The sequence below is a fragment of the Tursiops truncatus genome, chromosome 2 (genome assembly GCF_011762595.2).
Source record: "Tursiops truncatus isolate mTurTru1 chromosome 2, mTurTru1.mat.Y, whole genome shotgun sequence".
Lineage (NCBI taxonomy): Eukaryota > Metazoa > Chordata > Mammalia > Artiodactyla > Delphinidae > Tursiops > Tursiops truncatus.
This window is the reverse complement of record NC_047035.1, coordinates 109,328,033-109,342,385: the sequence shown is the minus strand read 5'-3', so window position 1 is coordinate 109,342,385 and position 14,353 is coordinate 109,328,033. Positions and strand designations below refer to the sequence as shown.

Genomic DNA, 14,353 nt, shown 5'->3' with positions numbered 1-14,353 from the left:
ATTTAATCTATCACCACTATTTTTTTTTTTCACCTGAGACAAAAGGTAGTTGCTTAGGATGTCTTCATAAACATTAAAATATTCAAAAATAGACATACACGATGACTTTATAACAGCATTTTCACCATTACAAATTCAAACATTGTAGAGTAACTTGGAGAGATGTAAAAACAGATTTTTGGCACACTTTAAAAAATCTCCTCAAGGCCATGCATTTGAAAGAAAGTCAGCACTGATGCAATCTCTCAAACCCATTAAAAAGAAATAAAGCCATAACTAAACACGAGCAGGAAATGATTTGAAAGTAAGAGTTTACTTTTTGTATTTTAGAGAGGTGATTGCCTATGAGTGATTAATTACTCAAATAATTTAAACTTAAACTATGAGAAGTATTAAGTACTTAAAAATATTTCCTAATTGTTTCTATTCGCAGAGATGCAAACCTACACTATGAATGTAACCCTGCACATCTGTTAGTACCAACTGCCTATCTCCTCTTAGAAGGTGAAGAGTGGACGGTGAGGATTCACTTCTCAGGTAATAGGACTGCAGAGCTGGAAGGGACTTTGAAATGATCTAATCCATCACCTCATTTTACAGATGAATAACGGAGGACCAGAGAGGTAAAGGGGCTTGCCCAAGGCCACAAGGTCATCCAGGAGCAAGGCTGTCATTCCAGATCAGGATAGGGTTCTGGGGTCAGACAGATTTGGCTTCATACTCTGTCCCCACTAGTAACTTGGGATTAGAAGATGAGTGTTGGTTTCCTTAGCCAAAGAAGGAAATTGATAATTTCTGTCTTGCTGCTGTGTTCTAAGTATCAAATGAGAAAATGTATGCTAAGCATTTGATAAATGTTAGCTGTTTACTCACTTTCCTTTTCCCAAATCTAGTGCCCCTTCCCCATTCCATGCCTCTTCAATGTATATTGGCATTTCAGATATGCAGAAACTGTTTATTAGCAGCTACCAGGCATTAGCTCCAGTTTCTGGCTGGAGAATATCAGGAAATTTACCACACGCTAATGATAGTTCCTTGCTTCCCAATATCCACAGTAACTCTGACATTGAAGCCAGGGAATAGCTGGGAAGCACCAAAGCAATCCTTGCACTGGTGGAGGATATTGGGGAGTTTCTAAGATTATAAGTAAGTGGTGATGATTTGTCTGCTTTCTTATTTTTTTTTTTAAGATTTAATTAATTAATTTATGGCTGTGTTGGGTCTTCGTTGCTGCGCGCGGTCCTTCTCTAGTTGCGTCTAGTGGGGGATACTCTTCATTGTGGTGCGTGGGCTTCTCATTGTGATGGCTTCTCTTGTTGTGGAGCACGGGCTCTAGGCACATGGGCTTCAGTAGTTGTGGCACACGGGCTCAGTAGTTGTGACTTGCGGGCTCTAGAGTGCAGGCTTAGTAGTTGTGGTGCACAAGCTTACTTGCTCTGAGGCATGTGGAATCTTCCCAGACCAGGGATTGAACCTGTGCCCTCTGCATTGGCAGGTGGATTCTTAACCACTGCGCCACCAGGGAAGTCCTCCATTAGGTATTAAAATGTTGATTGTTTACCATGGAAAGCTTAAATTCTTGTTAAAATATAGAGAAATTCATTTCAAGCCATCTCTTGCACTACCTTATTCTAGAACGTGCCCCATGGTTCTATGAATCTCCCAGAAGTTCTTCTCTAGGGATGAGATTCAACTCAGAATTCGTTCCATTCATTAAGAATCAGTTCTAAAAAAGTTAAAAAAAAATCTGAACCTTGTTCATTATGAACCATGTGATATGGTAAATAAGACCAAATTCCCCTGAGGGACAAAAACCCCATGGAATAACAAGGAATACCAGTGTGGAAATCAGAAAACAGGGGCCCTGGTCTAGATTCTGTCCTTAACTAGCTTTGTGACCACAGGCAGCCCCAGCCTTTCTGTGCCTCGGTGTTCTCCACACAAAATTAAGAAAAAGCAACCGTAGATGTTATAAATTCACCTAGTTAATGGTACAACCCAATAACTACAATTAGGCTTCAGCTACAGAGAAACTGGGCAGCAGTAGCTCAGCTAAGTCTGCAAGTTAAACTGGGATATTTATTTCCTATCGTCCGACCTGTAGTCTAATCAGTAAAACTGTTAAACCTGCAATAATATTTCACTGACGTGCACCAGGACGTTGCAAGTTGTAAAATTTCCAATTTAATTTTACTGCATCCCGGAAGCCGTAGTAATTAGAAGACAGACTCACAGTGAAGATGCTTATAGCTTCAGGGGTGATAATTTTGAACCTGTCCCGCAGGTCACTTCTGTCCTTAAGATTCCCTGATTTGACAGCTGCCTGTAGACTCAGGATTTTATTGTAATACAGCAGCAACTCGTCATTCATTCGATGGGAGCAGATGTAGATGACGCTTACATTGGCATCTAAAAATAACAGGCACAATGTTAATTACTGGTATAAAGGTAAAAGACATTACAAACTCTGGTATCAGATTGATGTTGCACAGTTTAAAATAAAGAGCATATCCAAAAGCCACATTCAAGTTAATTTAGATTGGTTTTGCACAGATCTTAGCAATTTAAGTGGCTTTTTTGTCCTTTAGCATTTCTCTAAAGAAAAGATAAATAACACCACCACCAAAAAAATAGACACAATGATTCCTTCAGAAGGAGGGCTGTGAGGTACCATGGAAGTGTACTTTCAAATAATACATAGGGATTTAGCTCCAGAACTCCTATTAATATCAATGGGATTTGCATACTGATTTAAAAATTTATTCCATTAACTTTAGTAAATTATAAAAGAGAACTGTTAACTTTCGAAAGCTGATGAAATTGCAATTTCTTATGCTGCCTGGACTTGGCAAGGCCAAATCAGGGAATGTTCTGTCCAAATAAATGGTCTGATTATGACCATAGCAATGATTATTTCAAGAAAGCAACCTTTTCCCTTCTCCATTCCCAAAGAGGAATATATTACTTAAATAGGACATCTAGTGATTCTTGGTTTAAAGGAAACGCTATCTTAATTTAACTGTTCTCCTTCTCAAGATGTGCTTCTTATTATGTGCATAGAAAGAAATCCTAATTAAATATCCCATCCGAATGGAATAGTGAGAAGAGATTACCCCCACTCCAGGCTGCAGAATATTTTAGGGAGTATGTACAGGAAATCATCAGCCGGTGGAGTCACCCATTCATTTTTGTAAAATAACTGACTGATCAGTAGGGGCAAAGCACTTGGCTAGACATGGAAGGAGATACCAGAGTCAAAGCAACTGAGATGCTGCCTGTGAGGAGCAACCATTTCACATGTATAAACAGCTGTAAAACATGGTGGAGGGTGGTGGACACAAGACACATGCAGACCAGGTGCCCAGGGAGGGTTGGAGGAGGGAGCACTGTAAAATGTTTCCTTGGTCAAGTAGGGCTGAGAAGAGATTTTAAGACTCCTCTGTTCAGTTTAGCAGAGTATACAGAGCATAGACTGATTAAATGCTCGCTCAGCTTTCTAGGAGCCTGGGCATATTATTTAACCTTTCTAAGCATTGCTTTCTTCATCTGTAAAATGGGGAATAAAGTCTCCTGGGGCACAGAGTTTTGGAGATTATGAAATGAAAGAATATATATAAAGCACCTGGTGCAGTATCTGGCACATAGTAGGTGCTCAGCAGACAGTACAGATGCACCAATCTGCTCCACAGCCCACCCTGACTAGGCCAGCTAACAGTGGTTCCACACCCCGCCTTCCACACTTGTGCTCCTTTTAACTAGTGCCTCAAGATTAAACACGGTGAAGTAGTGTCCCCTGCTGTTCCATCTTATTGTTCCAAATCTTTCAATCTTGTCCGTCCAAACTCTATAAAGGCAAGGTGTATACTTTTCATATAATCCCCCATGCCCTGGTACAATGTCGAGGATGCAGGAGCCACTCAATAAATACTTGTGAGCTGACCAGAGGGATCTGGGAGAATGGAGAGATTCGGGAACTGGAAAGTCTTACACAATTAGTGAGACCCATGGCATGCAGGAGAAATCTGTTCTGGAGAAGAGCATCTTGTGGCTAGAAGCAGTGTCTTCTGAACTGGCCCAGAGCTGGGCCCAGAGTAGGTGCTTCGTAAATGTAAATATTTAAGTGGCTCCTGTTTAATGTTGAAACCACATTGTCACATGAACCTCAAAATAAATTAACTGAGGAGACAGTAGTTAAATAACTTGTATCCAACTGCTGAATGATCAAATTTGTTATCCGAAATCTCGTGTTTTCAAGAAGAGACTAGTGTCTTACTAAACTAGTGGTCTTTAAAACCAAACTAGTATTTTTTTTAAGTATAATAAAAAAAGGACACAAAAAGCAAACAACAAAAATAACTTAATAAAGTCTCCATAGCAGAAGAAAACTAAATTTTTCTTGGGAAGAAATTTCTGGGTTGTAAATGATAACCAATCATGTTACTAATTTTACCTTTCCCGTTCATTTCTGGCAAAGGAATACTATAATCACTAACAGTAATATCCAGTATTAGGGTGGTTTGATTGTGAATCAACAAATGTTCAAAATTAATTGACAGGTGATTTTGGAAAGGAATTAAGAAGAAGATGAAGATTGTTTTGACTGTTAGTCAGTAGTCAACATCAGTCACCCTCTTGCTTAACTCATCTAGGAATTGAAGATACAAGCTGTTGAGGTCTCTCCACCTGACACCCTGACTTCACAGCCAGTATCCAAACAACAAGTCTTAATGTGATCAGATTACCTTTGTTTCCCCTGAATAAGCAGAAAAATCAACACCCTTTTGCTAGGAATTAACACAAGTTAAAGAAAGATAATCATTTATTCTTCCATAAAATTATCACTAATTTTCCTAGTTTCTTCATATTTTTACTTCACAAGCAAGTACTTTTTCTATTTTCTCACTTACTTCTACACTTTTATTACTTCTCTTGAAGAGGTTTTAGGATTGCATTGTTATCATGAAGATAGTGTACCGAGAAAAGGCATTTGGTTAATAATCTCTCAGAAATGTTCATCTTAGCAAAATTTTCCATTGCAGATAGACATAGACTGAATTATTGAGTTATTTAAAATAGAAACCTAATACTCTTAAGTCTTCTCATTATTAATAAGAATCCTTTGTAAGGAAATTCTTTGGTGATGGACTATATATAGAAAGGTATATAAAAAACTAAAGAAAAAAATTACTCAAATAAATTAGAGCAAAGTCAGCCCTCTGCTGCACTTCATTGGTTTCCACCCAGTCAGGTTTTTAGTTGAAATAGCTCAGCACTAACAAATCAATCTTAAGTCATTAAATTTTTTTTTGGTAAGGTTGAAAAACAACATTAGTGCCTAGATAATAGATTAAAGCAATTACCCTATTATTATTTTAGGACACTGTAAATTTCTAGTACTGATGTATTTTTGTTACCAAATGGCATTTATAAAATAATAATGATGCTGAAATATATATGAATCACGTAAAGTATGTCATTCCAGGGAGCCAGCTAAATTGGTCATTGATAATTTAAAATTCTTCCTTGTTTTGCTTAAATAAGGGCCAAAGCAATTATATTTTAACAAAACAAAGAAGTTCTTATTTGGTAACTAAAAAATTCTAGTTTTCGTTTAACCCTGAATTTCTGGCCAGGACTTCCCACACTGATTCAATATTATTACTTAGGCTTTGAAACATTTATTCTTTAAACCTCACCTCAAACAGTGTCAACCAAAGCCTAGAGTTCTTGTATCCTTCCTTCTTGGCCCCTGGTTGGTGTCTGATTTAGAACTGACCAAACCAATATTAGAACTTGACTTTTACAAAGATGTGTCTATCACTCAAGGTCTGTATTTCTAATAATTCCTTCCACTAGGTACTTCCTATTTTCTCATAACTAGATTATATATATTTAAATAAAACCTTCTTTTAAAAATCTATCTTCATTTCCCTCTTATTCTTATAATGAAAACATAATGCTTTTTCATTTCTGTTACCTTCCACCCATTCCTCAGATAATATAATAGACAATATTGACACAAATATATAATGTTGACTTCATTCACTGCCAGATTCAGTAAATGAAGAAGAGTTGGGGCTATAGGAGATACATCCTTATTCAAGCCTGCAGCAAAGAGAATTAGAAAACTACCCAAGTAAATTGGTTAAAATGTCATTTGTTTATTCAACTGACTTCACTATAAATCTGTTCTTTGGAACAAAACATTCAGTTGCCCTGCAAGAAGATTAGAAGTCCAAGCCTTTTCCTTGTACAGAAAAAAAAGCAAAAAATGAACGTTTAATCAACATCCACTGATAAACATTCCAAAGAGCCATTTGTGTAAAAGTATTTACTGTACCTAAGATGTCACACAGCCTCCCCAGCTGCATGTTCTGCTGCGTGCTGAAGTCGTCAATATTTTGTCGCACAGGCTGGGAATATCCTAAAAGGCAAACCAGATGTCAAAACCCAGAAAGAGCAAGTCAACATGGCAAAATGGCACAGTAGGATTTCACAGTGTCATGGTCCACATTTCCAGGAAAGAATTGTCTCTGAAGCATCTCGCAGAAACAATCCAACTCCTAAGAATGAGGTCCTTGCTTCTCAGGGGATTAAGCATTAATTCTGGAAGATGTGCTGAGAAGCATATTCTGCAACAGAGAGGTTCATATTTTTCAATATCAGCAAAACTTCTGGGAATCAGGATTATAGAAACACGGGAAAATTTTCGGAAATTTTAACATGAATGTTCAAAAGAGCACGTAAGAAAGTTATGCTCAGGTTTAAAAACTATATTGGCTTTTTGTTTTTTTGCCTTTTATTTTTTAACATCTTTATTGGAGTATAATTGCTTTACATTGTGGTGTTAGTTGCTGCTGTATAACGAAGTGAATCAGCTGTACGTATACGTATATCCCCATATCCCCTCCCTCTTGCATCTCCCTCCCACCCTCCCTATCCCACCCCTCTAGGTGGTCACAAAGCAGAGCTGTTTCTCCTGTGCTATGCGGCTGCTTCCCACTAGCTATCTATTTTGCATTTGGTAGTGTATATATGTCCATGCCACTCTCTCACTTCGTCCCAGCTTACCCTTCCCCCTCCCCGTGTCCTCAAGTCCATTCTCTACGTCTGTGTCTTTATTGCTGTCCTGCCCCTAGGCCCTTCAGAACCTTTTTTTTTTTTAGATTCCATATATATGTGTTAGCATACAGTATTTGTTTTTCTCTTTCTGACTTAGTTCACTCTGTATGACAGACTCTAGGTTCATCCACCTCACTACAAATAACTCAATTTTGTTTCTTTTTATGGCTGAGTAATATTCCATTGTATATATGTGCCACATCTTCTTTATCCATTCATCTGTCGATGGACGCTTAGGTTGCTTCCACATCCTGGCTATTGTAAATAGTGCTGCAATGAACACTGTCGTACATGACTCCTTTTGAATTATGGTTTTATGCCCTGTGGTGGGATTGCTGGGTCATATGGGAGTTCTAATTTTAGTTTTTTAAGGAACCTCCATACTGTTCTCCATAGTGGCTGTATCAATTTACATTCCCACCAAGAATGTGCAGGAGGGTTCCCTTTTATCCACACCTTCTCCAGCATTTATTGTTTGTAGATTTTTAAAAAAAATTTTTTGGCTGCGTTGGGTCTTCGTTGCTGCACATGGACTCTCTCTAGTTGCGGTGAGTGGGGGCTGCTCTTTGTTGCAGTGTGTGGGCTTCTCATTGCGGTGGCTTCTCTTGTTGTGGAGCATGGGCTCTAGGCACATGGGCTTCAGTAGCTGTGGCGCTCAGGGTCAGTAGTTGTGGTGCACGGGCTTAGTTGCTCCGTGGCATGTGGGATCTTCCTGGACCAGGGCTCAAACCTGTGTCCCCTGCATTGGCAGGCAGATTCTTAACCACTGTGCCACCAGGGAAGTCCTGTAGATTTTTTGATGATGGCCATTCTGACGGTGTGAGGTGATACCTCATTGTAGTTTTGATTTGCATTTCTCTAATGATTAGTGATGTTGCGTATCCTTTCATGTGTTTGCTGGCAATCTGTATATCTTCTTTGGAGAAATGTCTATTTAGGTCTTCTGCCCATTTTTGGATTGGGTTGTTTGTTTTTTTGATTGAGCTACATGAGCTGCTTGTATATTTTGGAGATTAATCCTTGGTCAGTTGCTTCGTTTGCGAATATTTTCTCCCATTCTGAGGGTTGTCCTATGCTTCTTATGTGGCATTTTGAAGATGTGTCCTGGAATCACTCTCAACTGACACACAGATTTCAGCTAAAACTCTTGCTGTTGCGAATATGTATTTAAGTAATTCTAAATACTAAAATATGCTTCTGTTCACACAGTCAAAAGATCTTGTAACGTTAAAGGACAATAAAGGTTAATGCAGTTACTTTGTCAGTACTGATGAAAGCCCCACCATTTTCCTTCATGTCAGTTGGAACAGCAGAAGGAAAACACACATGGATTTACTACGGTCCCCAAATCTTCCACAATGGCAACAGCAGCGGCAACACTTTCTGCTATTGCAGGGGTTAAAATAAAAAATGAACGTGGACCAAAACATGAACTTAAAAGGCATGCATACTCACAAGCGGTATAATTGCTTATATGAAACTCAGCAACTGTAGGTGTAACTTTTAAAAAAATAAAATTGCTTTTCACATTTTGAATAGATGCTTCAATGCCTCCTTGTGGTTAGTGAGCCCAAACACATGTTTCAAGTTAAACTGCTATAGATAAAGTGATTTTAACAACTACATCTTTGAGATGTGACACAGATTTCCTTTTCAGCATAAGGAAAACTATAGCAATTCAGGCAACAGGGCTTCAGATCAAATGAACTCTGATAATTGGCTCTTTGCTTTGATGTTAGTATTTAAACACTAGACAATGTCTGGAAATTAAATGAGTTTACAATTCATCTAAAAGTCTCCCTCTTGCTTTATGCAGATGAACTTAAGAACTAAAAAGGCAGAAGGATACGTGGGCTGTTTGAATTATTTTTGAAAAATTATTAATTTCTAAAATAATTTTGGGAACTCATCCACATATGAAAGTTAATATAGACAGCTACAAACAATGCCATCTTGATGTGTGGTTGCAATATTGTAACTCTTGGGATTTTGCCTAGGTATAATTCTATCTATACTCAGATAAGTGTTTAGGAAGATGTATTGTGAATAACGTATATCAAGACTATAAGAAGGCAGGAAAATGCCTAGAGAATAAAGTATGATTAAGAAAAGTGCATTAATCATTCTATGAACGTATTCTATGAACACATTTCCTTTCAGAAGTAAAGATAAAAGGCAGTGTGAGATAGCTCATTAAAATGATGTCCAATTTAAAATATAAAGGATGTCTCATCACTCTGTTGCCACATATGCAGCATGTGAGTAAGTCCGTGTTTCAATTACTTGAGGTCAGTTTTCCAACAAATTACTTAGTACCTCTATTACCCTGATCAAGGATGCATATAAATCCACCTGCCAATGCAGGGGACACGGGTTTGAGCCCTGGTCTGGGAAGATCCCACATGCTGCGGAGCAACTAAGTCCGTGAGCCACAACTACTGAGTCTGTGGTCTAGAGCCCATGAGCCACAACTACTGCACCCGCGTGCCACAGCTACTGAAGTCTGCGAGCCTAGAGCCCGTGCTCCACAACAAGAGAAGCCACCGAAATGAGAAGCCTGCACACCGCAATGAAGAGGAGCCCTCACTCACTGCAACTGGAGAAAGCCCGCGCGCAGCATCGAAGACCCAATTACGATTATGCAGGATTATGATAAAACTGGTTACTCAGTTAACCCTACAAGTGCACCCATTTTAAAGAACTGTATGTTAATCTCAGGACATTGTTAAAGAGGATCATATGAAGCAAAAAATAGAAAAACATTTTGTCAACCGTAAAGTGCTGTGTAAACAGAAGATATTTTAATGTCACAAGCTATGTGTACTTCCAAAGCTTGTAACAGCAACAGCAAATTCTGTCACAAGCAACAGATCATTCCACATGAGCAAGATACAATGCAAGGCACATTGCTATTAGCAGAGCAGAAGTTAGGAGTCAATTTTTTTAAAAGTCAGATTTATTCTTATGTTTTGTACATCCACAAAATACACGTGTTGATTCCTGGGTGGAAGACCTCATCGATGCCGGCAGCATATATTAAATACAACAGTGACTTAACCAGGAAACTGTCAAGAAGGATGTTGTGGCCTTGGGGAGTTCAGCACACATGCCTGGTGGAATATAATACACTTTGGAATATAATCTACAAAGACATGGATATATCAAAGGTGAGACTAGAAACACCAGAGGAGATTTGAGAAACCATCTACTTCAACCTTGTCCCGTTATAGATAAGGAAATTCAGGACAAGTGCCTTGTTTCTTGTCCGAGATAACATAAACCTACAAATTATTATGTAGTTCAACTACTATGTCTTTAGCTCTTGTGACAAATACGGTTACGTCAAGCAAGAGAGAAGATGACTCTCCGAGAGTGAGCAGAGAACTCCAGAAGGGACAGAGGGCCTTTGCCTCTTTTCCCACTTTTATTGTTTTAAATTAATTTTTATTGGAGTATAGTTGATTTCTTTTCCCACTTTCATTTCCAATTGTTGTGTCAGACAGAATAGTGGCCATCCAAAGATGTCCACTTTCTAATCCCCAGACACTGTGACTATGCTAAGTTACATGGCAAAGGGGAAATAAAATTACAGATGGAATTAAGGTTGCTAATCAGCTGACCTTAAAATAAGGAGGTTCTCATGGATTATTGGGCTGGACCCAGTGTCATCATAAAAGTCCTTAAAAGTCGGGGAGGGAGGCAGACTACAGAAGGGACTACAGAAGACAGGCACAGAGATGCCACATTGCTGCCTTTAAAGATGGAGGAAGGGGGCCCCGGGCCTTCCCTGTTCATTCCTTTGTGGGTGGCTTCTAGAAGCTGGAAAGAGTGAGAAAACAGATTCTCCCCTAGAGCCTCCAGGAAGGAGTGCAGCCCTGCCCACACCTTGATTTTAGCCCCTTTCCTACTTCTGAACTACAAAATTATTGCTGTAAGGTAACAATGTGTATTGCTTTAAGCCACTAAGCTTGTGGTATCTGGTCAGAGGGCAATAGAAAACTATTATGACTGTCTACCTTCCCTTACTCCCAATAAGTACCACCCCCCAGACATTCTACTCCTCTTTCACCTGTAATTGAAAGATGGGGCATGGGGGACTGAGATCCATAATCAGAGTTCAGAATAAGCACTCAGTAAATATTGTTGTTTTACTATTTCTTTCCTAACCTCAGCTGAGCGTGACTTAAATTCTCGAAAGGAACCTCACTGAAATGTAGAGAAATTATTATTATTATGTGCGCAAATTATTTGAGCTATCAAAGTACTGTTCTTCTAGCTTATGGAGCTGATTGGCCCTAATCACCATCAGGTGTGCCTGACCACCCTTTTCTAAGAAGGTTCTCAGTCTCCCCTCACTGTCTTTCTCTGGCACGCTCTCTTCACCACACTTTTCTCATTTTGTCATTACAGGTTTCTTTGCTGGCTTGTTTACTTGTTTGTTGTACATTTCTCCTCCCCACTGCATCACTCTGGCTCCTGTAGCCAGACTGTAAGCTCAACTGGAGCAGAAACGCTGTGATATCACCAGTCAAATGAGTCAATGAAACGTGCCTGAAGAGCTTACTCAAAGAATCTGTCTTTTAAATTCTTAGCCCTTTCTCTCTTGTGTTTTCATCGTTCCCTCCTCTCCTTACAACACTCATGAAACTGGGTTCTCTGATCTGGAGAACTTCTGAGGAATTCAAAGAATGGTAAGTGGGATTTGTAGCTTTTTCTAGGTCCTCATCAGCATAGAATAAAACAGCACTGGCATAAAGGGGCACTTTCTCTTATCAGTATAGAGAGGAACGCAGCTTCTTTCCTTATGCCACCTTCATCACCTGCAAAATATTCATAGTTTGATAGAGTGTTCCATCTTTCCTCAAAATATTATTGCCTGGGACTTCCATGGTGGCACAGTGGTTAAGAATCTGCCTGCCTATGCAGGGGACACGGGTTCCAGCCCTGGTCAGGGAAGATCCCACATGCCACGGAGGAACTAAGCCTGTGCGCCAGAGCTACTGAGCCTGCACTCTAGAGCCTGCAAGCCACAGCTACTGAGCCCACGTGCCACAACTACTGAAGCCTGTGCGCCTAGAGCCCGTGTTCCGCAACAAGAGAAGCCACCATAATAAGAAGCCTATGCACCGCAACAAAGAGTAGCCCCCGCTCGCCACTAGAGAAAGCCCGTGCGCAGCAATGGAGACCCAATACAGCCAAAAATAAATAAATAAATAAATAAAATATTATTGCCTCTGCTTCACACTGAAGAAGGGTACCCGGGTGCTGTCTCTCTGAAGTTATCCAACTACCATACTTTTGGTCTTCTGTTGAACCAAGGATGCTCATTAATGGTTACTGGCTACCATTCCTCCATCCTCATTTCTGCCTTCATCTCCTTTCCCATCCCTATCCCCACTCCCACACAAACGCTTATCAGATGATGCTAATTGCCTCTTTGCAACCCAGTAAATGAGTCCTGCTAGGATTGGCTTTTCCTTCACAGCAACTGGAGAAACCTAAGAACATGAGCAAGGCCACGCTCAGTGACCATGCCTCCTTGGGACTGTGGGTGCTTCTGTGACACGCCCCTGCCGTTGCAGTAAAATCAAGTGTTCTTGAACCCTGTTTGTTACTCTGTGGTTGACTCCTAGTTTATTTTGTCTCCAAGTCCTATTCCTTACAATGGTACCTAAGGCAGAGAAGGGGTTAATAACAGATTTCCAGTTACCACATAGTTGTCATTCATCTGATCACCCTGGCCTGAGATGGTAGTCATCCATGCCTCAGTCTGATGGACTGGAGCAGTGATTCTTAACCTTTTCCCCATTTGAATACGTGTGATGGGTAATGTTCAAATGCATCACACACTCCTAGGGGCATACACAGGGTTACAATAGCAGTAGCTGTAACTCCATCCCTTTCTCTTCCACTCAAGAAACCATACTAGATGCAAGCTGAGCAAGAGTGACATTGTTTTAGAAATAATCTTGAATTGTTCCAATTCATAAAAAGTTAACCATTAGCTAATCTTTGGACTCTAATAGTAAAAATTTAGGGAACATGTGAACATACTTCACAAACGATTGCGGATCAGCATACTGCAGTCATCTAGAGAAATGTGATCTAGACATTATGGTTTTAATTACTTGTGCAAGTGTGAAAGCACAAGATACTGAGATAGGAAATGAGATACAGCAAGAGAGAGGCCTATCTGGGTTATTTATATAGTCCATCCAGTGACAATTTGATGAAAATAAAACTGAGAGTTGTTTTTTGGGGGCTTCTGAGAAAAATTAGAGAAATTTGTGATGAGGACATAGAAAACACAGGACTTAACTCAAATCTTTGTTGAGTTTTGAAAACATTCTCAAACCAAACTGTCCAAATGGATTCTGTGTCGTTCTGAAAGCCTTTCCTTCAGAAGAGTGAAGACTTTCTCTTGTTCAAACTTTTTGTCTGCGACTGGCACAGCACTGCATGCAACTAAAGCCAGTGATTCTCAAAGAGTGGTTGAGGGACCCTCCAAAGGACTGGGGGCATGGAAGGTCAAAACTCTTTTCAGAATAATACTAAGATGACATTTTCCCTTTTCAATGTTATCTTCCCACAAAATACAAAAAGTTTATTGATTTCAGATTCCATATTGCAACTAACTCCTAAAAATTAGCCTTGTTGAGTTTTGGTATAAAATCAAAGAAGAATATACGCAGTTATCTGAAAAGGCTGTAAAATATATAAAGTATACCTCCCTTTTCCAAATACTTATCTGTATGAGGCCAGGTTTTCTTCATATGCTTCAACCAAAACAACATATTGCAACAGATTGGATGCAGAAATAGATAGGAGAATCCAACTAACTTCTATTAAGAGATTTGCAAACTTGTCAGCCAGTGCCGATCTTCTCACCAATTTTTTTTTTTTTTTTTTTGCGGTACGCGGGCCTCTCACTGCTGTGGCCTCTCCCATTGCGGAGCACAGGCTCCGGATGCGCAGGCCCAGAGGCCATGGCTCACGGGCCCAGCCACTCCGCGGCATGTGGGATCTTCCCGGACCGGGGCACGAACCCGTGTCCCCTGCATCGGCAGGCGGACTCTCTACCACTGCGCCACCAGGGAAGCCCCTCACCAATTTTTTTTTGTTTTGGAAAAGAAACGGTTTTTAAAAAATAAAAATATGTTTTTTAGATGAACATTGGTAATGTGCTTAGTATTGTTATTTTAAAATAAATTCAATATTTTTAAAGTTTCTC

At 39.7% G+C, this 14,353-nt stretch overlaps 1 long non-coding RNA gene across 1 annotated transcript in view; it reads left to right on the top strand.

Annotated features, from left to right (window-relative positions):
- The window catches only part of LOC109552341 (uncharacterized), a 176,747-nt gene that overhangs the window by 93,935 nt on the left and 68,459 nt on the right, over positions 1–14,353 (top strand). Inside the window, exon 3 of the long non-coding RNA XR_004525218.2 lies at positions 434–537. This is a non-coding gene — a long non-coding RNA (uncharacterized lncRNA). The remainder of the gene's footprint in view (positions 1–433; positions 538–14,353) is intronic.